Raw genomic sequence first — 6780 nt, 5'->3', positions numbered from 1 at the left:
AGCGGGGTGCACCTTGCTGCCTCTACTCCACCCCCCCCCCCCCCCCCCCCCCCCCGATCGCCCCTGGTTCGCTCCGCCTTGGTTTTGCTGATTCCCAGCTGGGACAACCCGGGGAGCAGGCTCGGCCTCGCGGAGCGGGGAAAGCTGTTCGTTCTGGTCCCCGGAAGCTCTGCCGACCGGCGCCCAGCAACCTGCCGACGCGTGGCGAAGGCTGAGCGCCCGGAGCTGATAGCCACACAAACTCCAATCCTCGCCAAGGCCTTGGTCGAGGCGCCAAGGGAAGAGTTGGAAATCGCGAGCGAGCTAGCGCCCCCCCTCCTTTAATGACACATGGGGGAAGGGCTGAATGTTTCAAAAATCATGTAAAATTTCTGTTCTTAGCAACATCCTTGTTATTAGGAATGATGACTAAACCGCCAGGATTATTCTGGACTGTAAGTTATCAAGAGCCCACTAATTTCACATTAAAGCCCATTGACTGCAACGGCGTGATTGAAGGGTTTTTAACAATTAACATAATCAGAAAATGAGCTGAGATAATTTTTATTCAACTCATTACTTTTTAATCATGTATTTCTTTTAATTAATATCTTCTCCGTGAACATAACACAAAGCAGAGCCCCAGTGCTGGCCCAAGCCAGCCTTCGGGACTGAATTTGACACAACCAAACATTTCACCAGTAGCATTCATTGCATTTCCATTGTGGTGTGGGTGAGAGAGAAAAATCTTGTCCAAAAGTCACCATGTTGTTTTGAAACACAATTTAAAGGGGTGGGGTGGGGGTGCGTTGGGAGCGCACAAACCATAATACGCTTTTTAATTCGACTTGACTTTTATATTTGGGCGCCTCTCTTGGTTTGTAGCCAGAGGGATTCAAATGCGAAGAAACACATTGGGAGAAGGCTTGTGGAGACTGTTCCTGGTCCTGAGTCCTGCTGCAGGAACCCAGTGTTTCCTGAATATGGCTGCAGCATGTAGCCCGGGGCCATGTCAAATGGTTTTCGCCACCACCACTACCTCACCTATCATCGGCCTTGGTTCGACCCAGAAAAAAACAAGTTTCTCCTCTTCCTTAGCCTGCCAGGAGAGAGGACTGGACTCTAAGGCTTTCCCTGAGAATCCTGGGCCACTCCCCAAGATCGTGCAAGTCCCAGGATTTGCTTGGGGGTGGGGGTGGGGTAGGGTTTCCTGGTATGCCCAACCAGGTTGATCCAATTCAAATGTCTCATATGTAGAGGGAACTGGCGTTGTTGGTGACACAGATGGGGTCGAACCTCCCCTTTGTCGACCCTCCTTCCTTTCCACTCACAAGCCTTGGATCCTCATACCATGTCTGACACTTCCAGAAAGGGATGTCGTGGCCTCAGAGCTCTTCCGGAGTGGGATCTGGATTCGCCTCTGAAAAAAGAAACAATGCGACCCCTGGTGGAAGAAAATGGAAGTTTAAAAATGTAAGGATTTGAGGATGTCATAGCCATGGTACAGGAGGAAGGGGGAAGATAAATAAGGAAAAAGGAAAAAGGACTGTCTCTGAGGAGAGGACAGGAAGGGGCACCCGGCAAGTGGCGTTTAGTTGGAGAGCTCTGGGGAAAATGCCAAGTAGACACAGGCCCTCCCTCAGCCGTGTGGTCTAGCTAGTGTGGGGTCAGGCATATCTGATTGCTTTTTCTCCACCAGACGCTCAGTGGCTACAGAAAATAAACAGATATAGGTTCTTATTGGACAACCCCATCTGATGCTGTTGGATTGCTCCAGATTCCAGAATCTTCCTTGGTTTTCCTTCAAACAACCCCTCTACGATCTTGCCATTTCTGTCTTCAACAGGTGATGGCAGACCTTTTCCTACCTTTGAAATGGGTCTCACATATCCAGCTGTCCTCAAACTCACACTGCTGTTGAGGTTGGCCTGAGTGTGGGTGCCAGGCAGGCACTGTACCAGCTGAGCTACAAATCCAGCCCAGGTGATAGACTAAGGCAAAGATCCAACTGACTAAAGGGGCCTGTGGCGTTGAATGGAAGCCCCCTCCTCTAGTATTTATTTGCTCCTCATTTTTAAAAATGATTTATTTATTTATTACATATACAATGTTCTGCTTACATGTATACCTGCACACCAGAAGAGGGCACCAGATTTCATTATAGATGGTTGTGAGGCACCATGTGGTTGCTGGGAATTAAACTCAGGACCTTTGGAATAACAGGTGGCGCTCTTAACCGCTGAGCCAACTCACCAGTCCCTTGCTCTTCTTTTTTTTTTTTTTGGATTTTTGAGACAAGGTTTCTCTGTGTACCCTTGGCCATCCTGGACTCACTTTGTAGACCAGGCTGACCTTGAATTCACAGCGATCTGCCTGCCTCTGCCTCCCGAGTGCTGGGATTAAAGGCGTGTGCCACCACGCCCGGCTTTTCTTTTTTTCTTTCTTTCTTTTGCTCCTCATTTTTAATAACAACAATCAGGGACATGAGTCTGAGCCGAAGTAATAGACACAGGAGCAGAACAGCGAGAGGAGGAGCTCTGTGACCCTCTCTCTGTTTATACCCAGAGCCAAACGATTAAACACGAGAGAGAAAAGGCAATAAACCCAACTCCGCACTGCTGACCCAGAGTGAGCACTGAGTTAAGCAAGGAAGGGCAAAGGGTGACATTTATTTCCTTGCTCTCTTTTCTTTTTATTTTATTTTACTTATTTTGGTTTTGAGATCTAACTACGGAGCCCTGGTTGGCCTGGGACATGCTAGATAGAGCAGGCTGGCCTTGACCTCACAGACATCTCCTTGCCTCTTCCTCCTGAGTGCTGGGACTAAAGGCAAGCGCTATTAAACCAGGTCTCACTACATAGTCCTAGCTGGCCTCAAACTCACTGTATATTCCAGGTTGACCCTGAACAGTGCTGGGATTTCTGGTAGGTGCTACCACAGATAGCTCTTTCTTAACACTCCCCACCTTTTATGTATCTATCTGTCTATTCATCCCTCTGTCTGTCTGTAGTCCAGAGAACAACCTAGGGTCCTAAGAGCCATTGTCTTAGTTACTTTTCTATTGCTGCGATGAGACACTGTGACCAGGGCAACTTATAAAAAAAAAGAGTTTATTTGGGGCTTTCAGTTTCAGAGGGACAGCTAGTCTATGAGCATTGTTGAAGGAAGCACGGCAACAGGCAGGCATGACACTGGAACAGCAGCTGAGAGCTTACGTCTCAATCCACAAAGCAGAGAGATCTAACCTCAAAGCTTGCCCAGTAGCACACCTCCTTGGGCAGGACCACAACTCCTAAACCTTTCCAAAGGGCCCACCAACTGGAAACAAAGTATTCAAATATATGAGCCTATGGGGGAGCTGTTGTTTTTTATTTATCTGGCCAATAATTAGCACTACTTCAGTAAAACCTGCAAGCAAGCAATCAAGACACAGACACCTGTTATATTTTAAAATAGCCTTAGTTAACCTGGGCCAGGGCAGACATTAATTCTCTAAACTACTTCCCAGAGTGGGGCAGGTATCACATACCTGCCCCAATCCCATGCTATCTGCTTCTACCAATTTCTATCACACTATCTCCCATCCATAAACCCAAATACTTGCTAATGTTCTTCATCTGGGCTGAATCCTCCATCCACGCCGGCCATGTGCTTCTCCTCCATCTAACCCATGGCGGCCATCTTCTCCTCTCCTCTCCACCAGGTCTTCTCCTTCCTCTTCTTCCTTCTTCTTCCAAGGATTCTCTCTGTCTCTCTAAGCCTGGGAACCTTAGCCATACCTATCTCATTTGCCCTGCTCAGGTGATGGCCAAAAGGTGGATCACAGTGACAGCAAGCAGTAGCTAGCATCAAAATCCATCAGACCAACCCCCATGGCCATCCATCTTATTTTTTGAGAGGTGCTCCCAGTGGCCAGAGGTCACTGGTTAAGTTAGGCCAAGAAAAGCTAGTGGACCCTAGTGCTCATCTGTCTCTACTTCTACATCCACCTAGTCTACCTTTTCACTCGACTTCTAGGAGACTGACCATGGCCCTCATGCTGGCTTTGAACTAGCTATGTATCTAGGGCGACCTTGAACTCCTGACCCTCCTACCTCCCAAGTGCTGGGATTACAGGTGGCCACCAGTATAACCAGCTCTGCTCTGCCTAATTTCAAAAGGGATTTGTTTCTTTTCCAGTTTGGATGGAGCCTAAACAATGTGCGGCAAGGAGGAAAACGTACAGCATCAACATAACACTTAAAAAGCTGCACAGTTCGTGGACTCAGCGGGGAAGGGCACTGGCCACTGTGGCTTACAACTTGAGTTCAGTCTCTGGGACCCACCACATGGTGGAAGGGAAGTCGTCCCCTGTCCTCTACCTGCTCTGTGACACCCACTCCTTCTCCACTCACACACACTCATGCAAAATAAAGAAATTAAATGTAGTAGAGTAATTCTGGTCAGAGTGTTCACTTGAAGATGAGATCATCCGAATTGGACCTTCCCAACTCTCTCTGTTTCTAGGTGACTCCCCCTCCCTCCCCGCCGTGCCTCCACTTTGTGCTTTGTAGGCACAAACTTGTCCACTACAAATTTCTTGGGCATTCTTAGGGCATCTGAAGAAGAGGTTAGTGTATTGAATGATTCCCAGGAGCCCAATAGTCTTTTTAGAGACAAACTAAAAACCTGCTTTAGATAAAAAGAAAACAAAATGATCCGAGGGTGGCAGGGCACGCCTTTATCTTAGCCTCCAGGATGCTGAGACCGGAGAAGCCAGAGTTCTAGGCCGGCCTAGACCACATTTATCATGAGCCTGTGTTAAGTAAAACAAAATACCTACAAGCTGTATTAAACAGAAAAAATAAGCCCTAGTAACATGCCACATTGCATAACATGTCATCTTTTTCATTTTTACAACTTAAAAAAAAATAAGTGCAACTTTTCTGTGTATGGCAGCTCCACCTACGTGCAGTGCCTGAGCATTGGAACACCGGAAGTGGAGAACAGAGGGTGGGTACTAGGAACTGAACCCAAGTCCTCTTGGAGAGCAGCAAGTGCTCTTAGTGACTGAACCATGTCTCCTGACCCTCACTTTTACATATTTTAAGGTGAAACTCTAATGGACCCTTAACCTTCCATCAATAGACATCACAGCAGTTCTCTCCACCCCCCCCCCTCTTTTTTGAGAGAGTCTCATTGTATAACTCAGGCTGGCCCCAAATTCACTATATGACTCAGGCTGGCCCCAAATTCACTACATGACCCAGGCTGGCCCCAGATTCACTATATGACTCAGGCTGGCCCCAAATTCACTACATGACTCAGGCTGGCCCCAAATTCACTACATGACCCAGGCTGGCCCCAGATTCACTACATGACCCAGGCTGGCCCCAGATTCACTACATGACCCAGGCTGGCCCCAAATTCACTATATGACTCAGGCTGGCCCCAAATTCACTCCATGGCCCAGGCTGGCCCTAAATTTACTACATGACCCAGGCTGGCCCCAAATTCACTCCATGACCCTGGCTGTCCCCAAATTCACCATATGACTCAGGCTGGCTCCAAATTCACAATATAACTCAGGCTGGTCCCAGCTTCACTACTACATAGCGCAGGCTAGTCCTATATTTACAACTTCCAGCTTCCCTCTGCCTCTTCAGAACTGGAATTACACACCTGGAGCATTTTACCTTTCTATTTCTAATCTCCCTTTCTGTTTGTCTTGGGGACTTTAAAGTGAATCTCACACACTAGTGTCATTCTACTTTTAAATACTTTATTATTTAAAAGGATATTTAAAAATATAATTACAGTGACAATGACACACTTAATGAAAAAAATCACATAATATCCAATCTGTGTTAAATTTTTCTCTGACTGGACATTCGACCTAGGATTCTCTGCACTTCTGCAGCTCCCTCAACCTCATCAGAAAATCTTAGGACTGTCCTGTCCTGATCCTGCTTGTCTGGGTCAATGCCTTGGTGTCCTGTGCCCTGCACATGTGGAAGGTGATCCACTTCATCAGTAATAGCGTTATTGTGGCTCAGATGGTGTGGGAGGGGCTGCAGCTGTTCTGTGTGATGCAGAGTGCTGGCCAGATACAGTACAAGATGTATGACTCACTTCTAGCACTTCTCCAGGACCTATAGGCTCCAGAAACTCTCTGTGTCATGTTTCTCATCCCTTTCCTGGTTGGCCTACTGGTCTACCTTGCCAGAGCCAAGCATACTACAAGAACTCCAAGTCTCAACTGGTGTTCATCTCTGGGACCATTTTTGTCATCCCCAGGGTCCTGACCCTTGTTCTTGTCTGCTGGATGGTGCACTCCATCATCCGGCATCATCCATCACCTCTTGGTGGCTGATACTCAAAAGTGGGAGGTGGAGGGCTCTTTCCACCTGGGCTGGGCAGTCTCAGGACTTTTGCTGTTGAGGGGGTGCAGGGGGAAGAGCTGCTCTACTTTGCCTTCTCTTCTAAAGGGCCCTGGGGACCCAGCCATTACATGGCCCACTATCCTACACCTGCCAAGATTTCAACTTCTTGGGGTGCCTCCAAATACCTCACCAAGAATTATGTCTAATGCTCACTGAGGAGTGAGGTTCTCCTGGCCAGGGAACCTTAGGACCCTGAGATGAGCCATCAAGAAATTATGAGTGATGGTTTGAGGGTTGTTTTGTTTCCTGTTTTTGTTTTGCAGTACTGGGTATTGAACCTTGACAGCCATAAGTTTGTTAGGCAAGCACTCAACCAGTGAGCTGTGTGTTACCGCCCCCCACCCCCACCCCAACCTGAGGGCTGGCTCCATCTGTTTT

General features: G+C 47.8%; 1 pseudogene; it reads left to right on the top strand.

Moving 5' to 3' along the window:
* Positions 1–404: 404 nt before the first annotated feature.
* LOC127204929 (claudin-6-like) lies at positions 405–6548 on the top strand (annotated as a pseudogene).
* The last annotated feature ends 232 nt before the right edge of the window (positions 6549–6780 follow it).

This window comes from Acomys russatus, chromosome 21 (genome assembly GCF_903995435.1).
Source record: "Acomys russatus chromosome 21, mAcoRus1.1, whole genome shotgun sequence".
Taxonomy (NCBI): Eukaryota; Metazoa; Chordata; class Mammalia; order Rodentia; family Muridae; genus Acomys; species Acomys russatus.
The sequence above is the reverse complement of the archived record's forward strand: the minus strand, read 5'-3'. Positions and strand labels throughout refer to the sequence as shown.